The following is a 17,500-nucleotide window of genomic DNA, read 5'->3' on the forward strand; positions in this document are numbered from 1 at the left end:
AATATCTAGTTACACACTAAAACCTTTATCTAAAATACATCAAAAATGGTCTACTTATAAAATCTGAAAAAGCAACTTACACAATTATTGCCATACATTATAACATATGCCTAATAAGATGTAAAAATATTCTATAAAATGTTAAAAATTAAAAATTATATATATATTGTTGAATATTTATAAAAAGGGGGCTATCTCATACATTTCATTTAAACCAGAGGGTATTAAAGTACCCAACTGGAAAATCCAAAACATTTCCCTTTGGGAAAGTTTCCGTTGTAAATCCCCTCCCCTCACATTTAATGATACTTTTTCCAGAGCCATGAATTTAAAATGTTTAGGATCACAGCTATGTTTAAGGGAGAAATGTCTTGATACGGAGTGACTCTGTACTCCATTCTTGATATTGCGTACATGTTCCTGAATCCGCAATTTCAGTGGGCGTTTCGTTTTCCCCACATATTTTAAATTACACGAACACTCCAACATGTAAATAACCGAAGTTGTCAAACAGTCCATTCGTTGTTTCACATTAAATTGTCTGCTATTATCAAAATTTTGAAAAGTAGTTTTTGTCGTATTCATATATTTACATACGTTACAATGAGTACATTCTATGGGGAGACGTATGTGGGGTTAGACGTGTGTGATTTCTGCACTAAGTGGGATTTTCTCACAAAGTGGACGAAAATGCACAGTTAGACAACACAGTTGGACAAACATTGGACTACATTTGACTTGCTTTAACTCCCAGCAATAAGCAACATCTGCCACAGCCTATTTCTGCACTACTTGTCTATTTATATGGAATACTGCTAAGAGGTAATTCTTAAAATATCCTTGCTTTTTGCTTTTACCCCTTTTTTCACAATGTTTCACAAATTGCTTTTCTTAGTCTCATTTCATGGCATGATCTTTAGGACTGTGTCATCTTTCACCCCTCCACCAACACACAAATTTGTTCATATTGCACCTGCATTACTCCACTCACCTCTATTTAACACCCATGAACTGTTGTCCTATTTATTATCTCTAACAAGTACAGCCTCCACCTGTCGCCAGAAAATAAAAGGCCACACATCTTACAATCCCCTTGCCTATCTTTCGCTCACTCTGCTTCTATTAGCTGGTGATATATCACCTAATCCAGGTCCCCCACACTCCTCACACACACATACATCAGAACACTACCGTTCTATAGCAAACCTCAAACACATCACCTGTCTACCCTCTCTTCCCAAGTCCTTTAAATGTGCCCTTTGGAATGCACGATCTGTTTGTAACAAACTTACCTCCGTTCATGATCTCTTCCTCTCAAAAAACCTCAACCTTCTGGCAATAACAGAAACATGGCTCATGCAATCAGACACTGCCTCACCTGCAGCACTTTCACATGGTGGCCTCCATCTCACCCACACCTCCAGACCTGAAGGCAGACAAGGAGGTGGGGTTGGACTACTTCTCTCCCCACAGTGCACATACACAGTTCTACCAAATGTCCCATCACTCACGTTCACATCTTTTGAAGTACATGCTATTCGCATTTTTAATCCATTCTCCCTACGTGTTGCGGTGATCTATCGTCCCCCTGGAGCACACCAACAATTTATTGAGGATTTCTCTGCATGGCTCCCTCACTTCTTATCTTCAGACATCCCCACCATCATCATGGGTGACTTCAACATCCCCATTGATAACCCACCTTCCAAAGCTGCTTCCAAACTACTCTCTCTAACATCCTCACTTGACCTCTCCCAGTGGATTGAATCATCTACTCATAAGGATGGCCACTGCCTTGATCTTGTTTTCTCTAGACTATGCTCAGTTTCTAACTTTATTAATACACCCTTCCCCCTCTCGGATCATCACCTTATCAGCTACACTCTCACCCCCACTGCTCTAACCTCTCTACTGTCTAACTCAACCAAGCCTCCTCATACTCGTAGAAATCTGAATTCTATTAATCTTCAACAGTTTTCCACCTCTCTCCAACACCTTCTCTCCCCTATCTCTACATTCTCATCCCCTGAGATGGCAGTACCTCATTTTCACCTAACCTTAGCAACGGCCCTTGATCAAGTGGCTCCAGCGACACTTCATACTACACGTCGACTTCGATGTCAACCGTGGCACACCAAAGCAACACGAAATCTTCAAAAACTGTCCCGTAAAGCAGAACGTCACTGGCGTAAATCTCGAAGCTCTAATGACTTCTTCACATATACTTCTGTCTACCACTCCTATCGAAATGCTCTGGACACTGCAAAACAAACATACTTTCAATCTCTTATCTATGCTCAGGCTTCTAACCCCAAACGCCTTTTCAATACATTTAATCATCTTCTCAATCCTCCCACCCCGAACCCTCCATCTACTATCAGTGCTCAGGATCTTGCTACCTACTTCAAGGACAAGATTGATAAGATCAGACTAGAAATGGTATCCTCTTCCTCAACAAGCCATCAGCTCATTTCCTTCCCACTACCCTCTGACACCCTCTCTTCATTTGACCCCACAAATGAAGAGGAAATTTCTACGCTCTTCTTATCTTCCTACTCTACCTCCTGTCCTCTTGATCCTATTCCCTCGCAAATTGGTAGATCCCTGTCTTCTGTGCTCATTTCACCTCTAACTCAAATCTGTAATCTCTCACTCTCTACTGGCATCTTTCCATCACTATACAAGCATGCAGTGATTACTCCTATTCTAAAAAAACAAAACTCCGACCCAAACTCTCTCTCAAATTACCGTCCCATCTCTCAGCTCCCTTGCCCCTCCAAGCTTCTAGAGAGACTTGCCTACACTCGCCTCACACGCTTTCTTTCCGCAAACAACCTGTTGGATCCTCTTCAGTCAGGCTTTCGTTCTCAACACTCCACAGAGACTGCGCTGACCAAGGTTGTTAATGATCTGATCACTGCTAAGACTGAACGCCATTACTCTCTCCTAATTCTCCTTGATCTCTCGGCTGCATTTGACACAGTTGACCACTCTCTTCTCATACAAACGCTGCAATCCCTAGGTCTTCAAGACACAGTTCTATCCTGGTTCTCATCTTACCTCTCTAATCGCTCTTTCACTGTTAATTTCTCTGGAGCCACATCTGCTCCGCTTCCCCTATCAGTTGGAGTACCACAAGGCTCGGTGCTAGGTCCTCTGCTGTTCTCTATCTATACCGCTTCTCTTGGAAATCTAATAAGTTCCTTTGGCTTTCAGTATCATCTCTATGCGGATGATACTCAAATCTATCTATCCTCTCCTGATATCTCGACATCTGTGTTGTCCCGTGTAACTGACTGTCTTTCTGCCATTTCATCTTGGATGTCCTCTCGTCAACTCAAACTTAATCTTTCTAAAACAGAGTTAATAATATTCCCACCCGCCAACAAGAGCATACCTGACATTTCTATCTCTGTTGATAACATGACCATAAATCCCACCCCACAAGCTCGCTGCCTAGGTGTAATCCTTGATTCACGCCTATCCTTTGTTCCCCACATTGACTCTATATCTAAATCATGTTACATACATCTAAAGAACATTTCCAGAATCCGCACATATCTCACACAAGACACTGCTAAAACCTTAATTCATGCACTAATCATCTCCCGCATTGACTATTGCAATTCCCTCCTTACTGGTCTTCCCAAAAACAGACTCAAACCCCTAAAATCTATTTTGCATGCTTCGGTAAGACTGATTTTTCTTGCAAATAGCTATTCCTCTGTTGAATCACTCTGTATGTCTCTACACTGGCTGCCTGTCTTCTACCGAATCCAATATAAAATACTTTTACTAACCTACAAGGCCATCAACAAGGCTGCACCAACATACATCTCCTCTCTTGTCTCAAAATATCTCCCAACTCGGCAACTCCGTTCTGCAAAAGATCTGCGTCTCTCATCCACCCTCATTACATCCTCCCATTCCCGGTTACAGGACTTTTTTCGGGCTGCACCCACTCTATGGAACTCTCTCCCTCGCACAATAAGACTCTCCTCTGTTCTACAAACTTTCAAGCGTTCTCTGAAAACCTACCTATTCAGACAAGCGTATAATATTCCTCAACCACCATCTTAACCTCACTACCTTTAGCCTGTTACACAATTTCACACAAGACAACTACCCCCGGACCAACATTATTGTGTGACAGGATCATTTAGCTTATGAGTCACCCTACCTTTGCAGTCTGGCTGGGCCAAGATGCAAAATGTATACTTAACCTCATGTGTCAATCTCCCATTGTCCCATAGATTGTAAGCTTGCGAGCAGGGCCTTCTCACCTCTTTGTCTGTTTTACCCAGTTTGTTTATTAGTTTATTACGTTTGTCCCCAATTGTAAAGCGCTACGGAATATGTTGGCGCTATATAAATAACTGATGATGATGATTGTACTGAACCTATATTATTAGACAACAAACATGGAGGTTTTTTTGGTGGAATATTCTTCCTTAGTAAACTAGGAGCAATGGAATCTTTTAAATTCCGATTTTTTTGGAATATGACAAACGGTTTGTCTGGAAGAATTTTAGACAGAACCGGGTCTCTTAATAAAATGCTCCAATGTTTGATCAATATTTTTTTAAACAAGTTTTCACTGCTATTAAATTGCGTAATGAAAGGTACCAGATCTCTCCTATCAACCTTTTCTGTGTATTGTAATGCTTCCATCCGATCCTTATTCCTAATTTTATTTTTTGCCTCCCTAAGGAGCTCATTCGGATATTCCCTTTCTTTAAACCGACCCAAGTAAATATCCAGTTGTTCCTCAAAATCTGAATTCAGACTACAATTTCTTTTTAATCGGTTAAACTGAGACAAGGGGATATTGTCTTTCCATCTCTTTTCATGGCAACTGCCATAATGCAGGTAGCTGTTAGTATCTACATGTTTTATGAAGTTTTTTGTGATAACTTCATTGCCATTTGATGTTAAAATTAAATCAAGATATTCAACCTGTGTCTTGTTAATATTGGCAGTAAACTTAAGATTGTATTCATTATCACTGATGTACTGTAAAAATTCCTCGAATTCCTCACATGAACCATTCCACACTACCAAAATATCGTCAATATAACGTTTATACATTTTAATCTTATCTGTAAATGGGTTTGGCTTATAAATGTATTTTGCCTCCCAACTTCCCATATGCAAATTCGCAAAGCTGGGTGCAAATGTTGTTCCCATGGCCGTACCCCAAATCTGGAGGTAGAAGGTGTCCAGAAAACTAAAATAGTTATGGGACAAAACAAAACACATTAGATCACAGATAAAATTCTTATGATCTTGTGTAAGTGATTCATCTTTATCTAGAAATTCCTTACATGACTCAATTCGCCTCTCATGCTGTATAGATGTATAGAGGGATTGTATGTCAATCGTAGCCCAATAATATGAATTTTCCCAAACAAAATCTTTTAATATTTGTAAAATATTGTTAGTATCTTTCAGATAAGATGCTAAGGAACTTACATACTTTTTTAGGAACAGATCTATGTATTTTGATGAATTGGACGTTAGAGAGTCTATACCCGATATTATTGGTCGTCCTGGGGGTACTTTCAGATCTTTGTGAACTTTCGGGAGGTAATAAAAAGTGGGAATGATAGGACAAGGGGTATACAAAAATTGGAATTCATCCTTATTCAAAATATTAGCGTGAAGATTTTTTGATAATAGTTCCCTTAATAGGGTAACATAATCATGGGTGGGATCTTTTTCTAATTTCAAATATGCTGTCGGATCTCCCAAAAGTCTATTGGCCTCTGTCACATAATCAGACCGATTAAGAATTACTGTGCCTCCCCCCTTATCGGCCTGTTTGATGACTATATTATTATTTGATTGTAGCTCCTTCAACGCTTGTTTCTCATGTATGGTTAAATTACCTTTCACTTTTTTAATGGAGTCAGAATGACAAAGATCTTGAACAATGAGATCCTGAAAAATATGGATATGGTTACTTTTAGACTCCAGTGGGTAAAATTTGGATGTTAATTTCAAACCAGATTTAGAAGATGACTCAAAGTTTTGGAGACAAGCGGAATCCTTCCTAGCAAAATGCCTTTTGAGTGTCAATTTGCGCACAAATTTTTGTACGTCTATATACATCTGAAATTTATTAAGATGTTTAGTAGGGGCAAATGTAAGCCCTTTGTTAAGTACCGAAACTTCAGATTTATACAGTTTATGCTCGGAAAGATTAAATATCCCTTTTGTGCTTAGATTAACATGAGGGTCTAGAGGAACCTTCTTTTGTGAGACTTGAACTCCCCCTCGTTTTCCTCGTCGTCGGTATACCTCCTTTTTAGAGGCGAGGCTACCTTTGTATTCTCTTTTAGTTGTAATTTGTGACGTAATAATTTTTCCCTTCTGGACGGGCCTGGAGATAAAAAATCATCTGTGTCACTGTCTGATACTGACAAGGTGGAAAATCTGTTTCTAAGTATCGGATCGAAATGGACTTTTTTATTCATTTTGGGGCTAGAGTGAGACAAATCTCTCTTCATAGGAACCTTTTTCCATTTGTCACTGACTACAGAATCTCTCTGTTGGTAGTCCCTATTTGTAAATCTATTGCTAGTTTTTGGCTTAGACCATTTTTTAACATTATCTTGCAAATAGTCTTTTTTATCTCTCTGAAACTTTCGTTCCTTAATTTTTATCACTTCTGTTTCAATCCTGTCTAATTTTTTATTCAGTACTAGCTCATTAGGTTTAAAATTTACATCCTCCTTGAATGGTTGTAAAAGAATCTCCTTAGTCTCTAATTCTTTTTCAACTTCCTTGAAAATATTTGTTTTCTCAAGGATTATCAATTTAATCAGTTTTAATGAACAATCGTGTAATATGTTGTCCTATTCTTTAATAAAACCATGATTATCCTGTCCAAAAATGGGTATTTTGTTAAGTCTAAGGCCCCGGGGAATTCTATTCACCTCCAGATATGATTGTAAACATTTTATGTCCCACCACGCCTTTGTTTCCTTAACTAATAATTTTTCAATATCCCAGAATAGTCTAAATCACTATTCTTATCAGTTATCTCCGTATTGTCGTCAAAGATTCTTTGACAAAAATCATTTCTAAGATTAATTCTATTTGCTGATTTCCACATTATCAAATCAAATGTATGGAAACGTGGGTAAAAGCAGCTTATATCAAAAAAACAATTATCAATTTAACACACAGCAGATATATAAACAGCGCTAATAACCTCAACGTAACAACCAGTATATATAACTGGTAGATGGATATACCAAGATATACACAATCAGTCCCGATAAAAACACATAGCTCGTTTAAGAGCGGCAGCCTTGAATCACTTGGGTCCAGATGGTTAATCCGGAGGGATGTAGTAACTGCGGATAGATAAACAAGTATGGCGCTCCAATGTGTAATATTGATAGTAATATGGGAAGATGTAATAAAATGCGTACCATATAGATGAAATCAATGATCGTATGGTAGAAACGAAGTTCCTCTTCTGAGGTAATGTCTCCCCCTCTCCAACAATAGCGATAATGTGGGTCAAAAAATAGAAAAACACATATAGTGTAATAAAGTTTATGTAATATATCACCACATGTGATAGACCTCCACCAGGATCAAATGTTAGCCCGGCACCAAATGGGTTAATCTTATGAGTACACCTCCACAAACACCAACAGCTTATACTGCGTACCAGATGATGCAGAGTGAACTCTGAGATAGCAGTCCCTCGGTCAAAATGTCATCCAGGGCGGAAATGGATGAAAATAGACAAAGGATGCAATGTAAAAGTATGAAATGACAATTTATTATAACGAGTAGTAGTAACTCACATATAGTAGTAATAACGATGCCAATAGCGACCACATCTCAACGCGTTTCGTCCCAACACAGTGGGACTTCCTCAGGAGCAGAAAAATACACATGTTGAACATTCAAAAAGCCGGCTTTATAACCGGACAGTCGCGCCATTTTGGCGCATGCGCAGAACCGCCATCTACTGCGCATGCGTGAAAGAAACTTTATCGATATGTACAATTTTAGAATTCGAGGACAACTGTATATATATATATATATATGTGTGTATATATATATATACATATGTGTATATATATATGTATATATATATGTGTATATGTGTGTGTGTGTGTGTATATATATATATATATATGTGTTTATATATGTGTGTGTGTGTGTATATATATGTGTATGTATGTGTGTATATATATATATATATATATATATTTATATATATATATATATATATATATATAATATATATATATATATATATATATATATATATATATATATATATATATATATATATATATATATATATATATATTGTGTGTGTGTGTGTGTATATATAGTAGAGATGCTCACTGACCCCTGTGTTTTGGTTTTGGATCTGGATTACCATCATGTTTTGGTTTTGCAAAACCGCCATTGCGTGTTTTGGTTTTGTTTTGCTATTTTGTTGGAAAATCAATGTTTTTGTGCATAAAATAACCAAATTTAGTGCTCCACCTGTTTCTTGGACAAGCAATGTAATTGTAAAGCTAATAAATTAGCAAAAAAACAGTTTAATTCCTGGCAGGTAGACCTTCATTAATTCTACACACAAACCAGATTGTCTTCCTCTCCATCTATGCATATTGGCAATGCAGCCATCGTCTTTGGGTGTATATTACACCCTACACTTATAGTTAAATATGTAAAGATATGGACAAAGGCAGTTTGGTTTCTGTCTCTCTAGGCCCCCCTCCACTTGTAGAAAATACAAAAAAATTCAGCCGTTATAGACTGTACAATATTAATTGAAATGGACGAAGGCAGTTTGGGGTCAGTCTGTGTATGACACCCTATCCATAATGAGAAATTGCCAAAACAGCAGCCATTCAAGACGGTACGTTGTATGGAAATGCCCCAAGTCCCTTTCCTCTTTGGGGGTAGATTGCACCCTAGACTTAAATAGAAAGTTTTAAAAAGATGTTATCGTCATCATCTGGAGCTTCATCCTCACCCTTATCAGTGTGTACGTCATCATCACAGACTATCAATTCATCGCCGCTTGAATCCGCCATTAGAGAACAGTCAGTGCTTGGATGTCTTTGATGGTGAAGGCCTTCCTCGTGGAAGATGTAGTTCATTTTTATAAACATCTTTTTCTCTAAGATTGTCCATGGGTTTCCAAATGGCCTGCTTTTCCTCCCAGTAAGGAAAGGGACTGTCTGACATTTCCATATCAATTACCTCTTGAAAATAATCCACCATCCTTTGCATGTTTATACTCGTATTGGATAGAGTTATGGGCAAGGTGACACATTTTTTTGAATAATCTTCAAACCAGCCCAGATGTTAAATTGTTCTGGTCTGCCCCTGCGTCTTCCCTGCTTCTTTTTGGGAAAGTTAAATTTTTTACGAGCATCAGCAGCTTGAGAAAGTGAAGGAGGACACGTCGTCAAACCGAGGCCCAGTTCAGCGGCCAACTTGCTGAGCAATAGCTCCTTGCAAAAGTTCACATCTCGTTCATTTTGAAGCAAAGACTCAATGTAGGTCTTAAACCTTGGATCAAGCACAGTGGCCAAAACGTACTGATCCAAGTTCAAGATCCTAATAACTCGAGGATCATTGTGAAGCGAATGAAGTACTTGATCGACAAGGCCAACATACTTTGCGGAATTGCTTGATTTCATCTCCTCCTTCAGTTTCTCAAGCTGCTTTTCCAATAGTCTAATTAAAGGAATGACTTGGTTAAAACTAGCAGAATCTGCACTCGCTTCACACATCACAACTTCAAATGGTTTCAGCACAGGACTGAAAGGATTCCCCACTGTGCAAGAGTGAAATACATGCCCCCTCCTTTCCCAGTGTCATGGCTTGTGCAATACGCTTGGATGGCTTTGCGCTGTTCCTCCATCCTCTGCAGCATGTACAGGGTGGAATTCCACCCAGTTACCACCTCCTGCTTAAGTTGGTGGCAGGGCAAGTTAAACTGCTCTTGGAGCTGCTGCAATCTCCTACATGCTATGGCCGAACGCCTGAAATGGCCTGAAATATTACGGGCCACCGAAAGCATCTCCTGCACCTCACGGTTATTTCGTAGGTAGCTCTGCACCACCAAGTTGATGGTGTGAGCAAAACAGGGAATGTGCTGGAAATCACCAAGCTGTAATGCTCGCATTATATTGTTGGCGTTATCAGAAATGACATATCCTAGGGAGAGTCCAAGTGGTATAAGCCATGTATCAATCACATCTCTTAGTTTGCATAACAAATTGCCAGCTGTATGCCTGTTAGTGAAGCCGGTGATACAAAGAGTGGCCTGCCTGTGACAAATGTTACGTAGTGGTGTACATGCTGCTGCTGTTCCTGCTGGTGAAGGTGAATGACCAACCCAGTGGGCTGTCACAGTCATATAGTCTTTAGTTTGGCCACTTCCACTTGTCCACATATCTGTGGTTAAGTGGACAGTGGGCAGAATGGCATTTTTCAGCGCAATCTCTACATTTGTACACACTTTTTGGTAGAGTTGTGGAATATCTTTACGGGAAAAATGGTGTTGCGATGGAATTCTGTAACGCGGACACAAAACCTCAATTAACTGTTAAAAACCAGCTGCGTTTATTGTGGATATTGGACGCAGATCTAACACTAACATGGCAGCCATGGCGTCTGTGATTCGCATGGCGACTGGGTGACTACTGTCATATTTGCTTCCCCTAGCAAATGATTGTTTCACAGTTAATTGTTGAAATGTAGGACTGCTCATTTTCTGGGCTGACAATTCACCCCCAGCAACAGCAGCAGTAGCAGTGGGACTAATGCTTTCTTCAGAGGAATCAATAATAGTGCAGGCGTCATCCAGCCTTAATAAGTGGGATGCAGTTCTAACTCCGAGCGCTACTGAGGATATTGATGAGGATGGTGTGTTGGGTGTATTTTGTAGCCATCGGAATGTCGGTGAGCGGAGGGTCCTAGCTGATGATGGAGTGCTTGTAATTTTTTGGGAAGAACTTTCAGCTTTACCAACACTTTGCCATGAACTCTCATCAAATGGCGTAACATAGACGAGGTTCCAAGATGGTTAAGGTCCCTCCCTCGACTGACTGTGGCTTGACATACACTAAAAATGGCTATACAGTTGTCTGGATTGGGGTAGAAATAATTCCACACATAAGAAGTAGATTTTTTAGTTTTATGACCTGGCATGACAATGCCCTTTTTCTTGTCATGTGCCAGAACTGCTGCCACTGGTGCAGGACTTACACAAACAACCTCATCCTCATCAACATCCTCATTAGCGCCCTCGTCGCCTACACAAATCTCCCCTTCATCCTCTTCTATTTCCATAGTGACATCCTCAATTTGTGTATCACCGGCTACACTCGGGCTGTTCAGGCACACATCGGCAGAACTGCTGAAAGGGTTCCTCTTTATGGGTACACTAACAGAATGCTCACGATTAGACATCCCTCTGTTGGATGGACTCTCCACAGGAATTGGTGTCATTTGTGATTCAGAGTAAACATTATCCTCTAATGCCTTACTGTTATCTAGCAGCTCGGCTTTGACGCGTAACAGTAGTTGTGCACCACTTGTAGGCTCGGTAACATTTTTTGATCTGGCACTAATAGACAAAGGTGAAGGCCTCACTCTCTTTTTGCCACTGCGTGTGTAGAATGGCATGTTGGCAATTTTTTTTTTATCGGCACTTAACTTTTGCTCAGTAACACTTCTTTTTCACTTCAACACGGTAAATTTTTTTTTGGTGTGTGTTTTTTTGACTGATGTCAAAAGACTGTGTATTTTGACATCGCCTTTCCCAGATGACGTACTGGGAACACTACTATCGGGACTGGTGACAGAACCTGGTTGCTGATTCTGCTCATATGTGGACTGCTTTGAATCCATTATGAGCCCAAAGCACTTGTAGTGCTACAAATTGTTTTAGATACTGCTGACAAACAGGACTTTTGACAGGCAGAAATATTAATGCAAAAGAATGGGGGACACCCCAAAAGCACTTGGGAGTGCTAAATATAATTTTTTGAGACTGCTGACAAACAGGACTTTTGACAGCCAGAAATATTAATGCAAAAGAATGGGGGACACCCCCAAAGCATTAGGAGTGCCAAATATTGAAAAAAAAGACTCCTCTATCCTCCTCTTTTCTCTATCAATTGTAATCAGAATTGTTATCAGAATTGGATGAAGAATAAGGTATATTCTCTGTCCCTGCTCTAATCAGCCTGTGACTACACCCTGCTCTATCCCTCTGTCAAATGGCGATGGATTGCTGTGGAGGCGGGTATTTATGGATTTCAATTATCGCGAGAACCGAGCCCCGAGATCTGATGACATCACGATGACGTTCGGCCTCGATTTGGAATCCGAGCGGGCTCGGTACTCGGATAGGCAAAGTTCAGGTGGGTTCGGTTTTCGGGGAACCGAGCCCGCCCATCTCTAATATATCTAATATCCCATATATACATATACATATATATATATATATATATATACATATATATATATATATATATATATATATATATATATATATATATATATATATATATATATATATATATAAGCCCAGATAAAATAGCAGAGCATTTGATCATGTTAGGACTGACCAGAATGGGAAGACTTTGGCGTGAGTTGGTCAGCTTAAACATATATTGCAATATGTGGAACTAACATTCCCTGTTTTAAATGTAGAACAGTAGTTGATATAGCATTGATTATGTATTTGGAGAGTGCAGAGTATCCCTGTTTTCTTGTCTATACAATGTGGGCAAACCCCTCTTGCACCCCAGTCTGTACATGGTGAGTGCAGAGGACCTATGTCTGTTTTTGTTTATACAATGTAAGTCCCATGACTCTTGCACCCCATTCTTTACATTAATTAATTCCAACTTGTGTCAGGTAAGTCCCAGGTCTCCCATGGCTGCTAGTGCTAGGGAAAGACTTGCCTTTAAAAGCTGTGTGCAGGTAAGCCTTAAGCCCAGATAAAATAGCATAGCATTTGATCATGTTAGGACTGACCAGAATGGGAAGACTTTGGCGTGAGTTGGTCAGCTTAAACATATATTGCAATATGTGGAACTAACATTCCCTGTTTTTAATATAGAACAGTACTTGATATAGCATTGATTATGTGTTTGGAGAGTGCAGAGTATCCCTGTTTCCTATATATATATATATATATATATGTGTATATACTGTGGCAAGAGCCCGCTACTGCTGAGGCACACGCGAACAACTTCTTTTTTTTTATGCAGCTTTATTGTCAGGATGGTTTTGTCACTCACCGGACAGTAAGTGCCTCTGCGCTGGTGCATGGCTCCCTAGCCTTCCTGCCGGCACCTATCCTGAACCGCGGCCGTCCGCCATCCTGATGGTCTGCGCATGCGCAGCCCCCAAGAACTCTTGTGACTGTTGCTTTTAATCCAAATTGGTTGATCAGGCAACTCCCTATTTAAGGCACCTGTGTGCATTACCTCATTGCCTGATCTTGGAGTCTCATTCCCTGTGAGTCTCTGAAGGTGTCCCCTGTGTTCTACTAGTGTCTTCAGTTTCCTGCTGATTCCTGATCTACTCATCGCTGGTTTCCATACCCGCTACTATCTCCTGTGTACTACTAGTGTCTTCAGTTCCTGTGGATTCCCTGTGCTACTCATCGCTGGTTTCCATACCTGCTACAGTCTTCTGTTTCCTGCCTGTGTCCTCAGCTGGACTCTGATTACCGGATCTACTCACCTGTGGTTCCTACACTCGTCTTTGCCGTCCAGCGCCTCTGCAGTTCCTGCATCTCCCTGTGGACAGACTGTTCTACTGAATAGCGGTATGCCTATCTGTTATTGACTTTCTACGTTTACTCTGCATATCCGCTAGGACAAGTTTCCACGCTCAGCAGCGGTATCCATACCCGCTATAGACTGTTATTGTTACGCTGCATACCTGTTTGGAATTAACCGTACTACTCAGTCGTTATAGGCATAACTGTGATTGACTATCCATTATTGGCCTGCATATCTGTGCTGAGCAAGTCTCTACCAAGCAGCGCCACACATACCGTTATATAGACTTTGTTGGATACGCTGCATACCTATTGGGATCAAGTTCCTCTGTGCTCTCAGTGTCTGCATCCTATTATCTTTGTATGCTTCCACTCATCAACACTTGTACACATCCTCACCTATTAAGCAGTGGTACAACTTGCTATACGCAGACCACTGACTTCCCCGCTACCTACCTGCACCTGGACAAGTCTCTTCACCATAAGCAGTGGTACAACTTGCTGTACGCAGACCACTGACTTCCCTGCTACCTCCCTGCATCTACTCACGTCCATCCTGATCTCCGTGTTCAAATCTGCCTTTCCACTATATCAGCTAGTCGCTGATTCATTGACCAAAGATTGCTGCAAGTCACTGACTTTCCTATTATTTATTGGCATTCTCTCTCCATCTGCTGTGATATCTGTTTCGCTAGTCACCCCGCTACCAGAGGACCGTTGTGTGAACTTCACTACTCTGGTAAGCCCAGTCATCTGGTGAATTCCTGGGCAAGACTCCTAGTGCCCGTGACAGGTTTAACATGTATTTGACACCACATTAATATCACAGCAGATACGGAGACTCTAAAAGCTAGCTAGACATAGACAATCTCTCTCAAGACCAGCCAGCTTCCCCAGTGTTGGTCTCTGTGCACAAATGACACAATCAAGCTTTTATGCATGATACTCCTCCCCCAGCCTCAGCTTGATGGGCAGGTGACACACCCACCTTCTCTTTAAAAGGAAACGCCCATCACTGGCTCTGTTTGCACTAACAGACACACCCTGTCTGTTTGCTGAGAGGAAATCATGTAAGTTAACAAAACTTTAAACTACACATAAGTTTTTACCTGGTTTAATCTCAACCTAGGTGCATAACTTTATCAATGTTTTATTCTGTTTGCATACTTTCTCTGCATCTTGTCAGATAAATGCCTCCCTTTGTTACATATCCCTACCCCTAGCGTCTCCAAGTAGGGGGACGTGGACTTCGCGAGGAGCGCATATTTTCGTGACAATGCATCTGCATTCTTGTGCAGAATCTCAGGTCTATGTTATACTGAGAACTTGAAAGGTTGCAGTGCCAAGAACCAGCGGGTTACCTTGGCATTTACCTCCCGGTTGTTCTGCATCCATCTCAATGGTGCATGGTCTGTTATTAAGGTGAACTCTCTGCCTAGGAGATAATAGCGCAGAGCTTCTGTAGCCCATTTTATGGCAAGACATTCTTTCTCCACAGTGGCATATTTTTGTTCCCTTGGAAGCAACTTACAACTTAGGTACAGGACAGGATTTTCTACTTCATTCTTCTCCTGTGACAAGACTGCACCTAAGCCAACACCAGAAGTATCAGTTTGGAGGAAGAACCTCCAGGTAAAATCCGATGCTTGCAGAACTGGGGAGGAACAAAGAGCTAACCGAAGATCAGACCAGGCGGTTTCTGCAGAGTCAGACCAGGTTAATCTATCTGGACAACTTTTTTTTTAACATGTCCGTTAGTGGAGCAGCTCTAGTGGCGAAGTGACTTAGAAACCGCCTGTAGTAACCTACTAAGCCTAAAAAGGTTCTTAACTGTGACTTTTTTTCTGGTCTTGCCCAATTTTTGACTGCCCCCACTTTATCTAGCTGGGGTTTTACATGCCCTCGACCAACAACGTACCCCAAATATTTGGCTTCTCTCATGGCTATGTCACATTTCTCTGGGTTAGCTGTTAACCCTGCTGACCTTAATGAAGCTAAGACCGCCTCAACTTTGACTAAATGTGATCCCCAATCTGGTGTATAAATCACTATATCGTCCAGGTAAGCGACTGCATAAGCTGTGTGAGGACATAGCAATTTATTCATGGCCCTTTGGAAGGTGGCAGGTGCCCCATGCAACCCAAAGGGTAGGACTTTATATTGATAGAAACCATCACGGGTGGAAAATGCAGACTTTGGCTTGGCCGTGAAAGTCAGGGGAACTTGCCAATAACCCTTTGTTAGATCAAGGGTTGTCAAATAGTTGCTACCAGCAAGATTTTCCACTAGTTCATCCACACGTGCCACCAGATAGGCATGAAACTGCGACACACTGTTTAGGCGCCTAAAGTCATTGCAGAACATAATTGTCCCATTGGGTTTTGGGACAAGCACAATGGGACTATTCCACTCACAAGTGGACTCTTCAATCATGCCTGGGCAGCGTCAGAGCAACTTCCTATGTTCCCTGACTAGGTGCTTCTCGTGTGTCTCTGTGTACCAGTTTCTTGCAGACTTCTCAGACATTATCTTCACTCCACGTGTACCAGACCCAGGCTTGCTGACTTCGTATTATCTCCACTCCACGTGTACCAGACCCAGGATTGCTGACAACGTATTATCTCCACTCCACGTGTACCAGACCCAGGCTTGCTGACAACGTATTATCTCCACTCCAAGTGTACCAGACCTCGGCTATCCAGATACTACCTTTCAGTTCCAGTGTTATCGTGGGCTACCTCCTACATCCTTGCCTCTAGAGGCAGACCAGTGGACCGCGACCTGCGATCCTCCACAGCAAAGCCCATCCCGCCTTGCGGCGGTTCTTGGTGAACACCAGGGGGTTCGTTTAACTCCGCATCACCGGCCGGCCAGCGCTGATCTAGAGTAAGGCAAGTACTCTATATTTATTACCTACATTGCTACATTGTTGTACACGCTACATAATCATATCTTTTCCTCTGTCGTTCCTGAGCCTCTTTTACATGTTGCTGCACAATGGGCCCTATCTTTCCTAGCCTCTCATACATTTGGGACACAAATTGGACCAGATTTGGCTCCCTGGGACCTTGCTGCTTCCACCCTTCTTTTAACATATCCAAGATACCCCTGGGCTGTCTCCCAAACAATAACTCAAAGGGACTAAAACCTGTTGAAGCTTGAGGTTCCTCACGGATGGCAAACATCAAATAGGGAATAAGAGTGTCCCAATCTTTTTTCTTTTGAGCAACTGCTTTCCTGAGCATGTGCTTTAATGTGCGGTTAAAGCGTTCCACCAAGCCATCTGTTTGTGGATGGTATACAGAGGTGTGAAGTGCCGTAACCCCTAGCAACTGGCACATGTCCTTCATCAGTTTGGACATGAATGGAGTACTCTGGTCTGTGAGGATTTCTTTGGGTATTCCCAAACGTGTAAACATCAATACAAGTTCTCTAGCTATGGTGCTGGACTTTGTTTCATAGGGGAATTGCTTCTGGATACCTGGTTGCATAGTTAAGCACCACTAGTATATATTGGTGCCCACGTGCAGATTTTTCCAGTGGCCTCACAAGGTCCATAGCTATCCGTTCAAAAGGAACTTGTACTATTGGTATTGGAATGAGAGGTGCCCTGTACATGGGTTTGAGACAGGTTCGCTGATAAATGGGACAGGACCGGCAATACTTTTTCACTGCCATGTGTACCCCGGGCCAGTAAAACTTAAG

This window comes from Mixophyes fleayi, chromosome 2 (genome assembly GCF_038048845.1).
Source record: "Mixophyes fleayi isolate aMixFle1 chromosome 2, aMixFle1.hap1, whole genome shotgun sequence".
Taxonomy (NCBI): Eukaryota; Metazoa; Chordata; class Amphibia; order Anura; family Limnodynastidae; genus Mixophyes; species Mixophyes fleayi.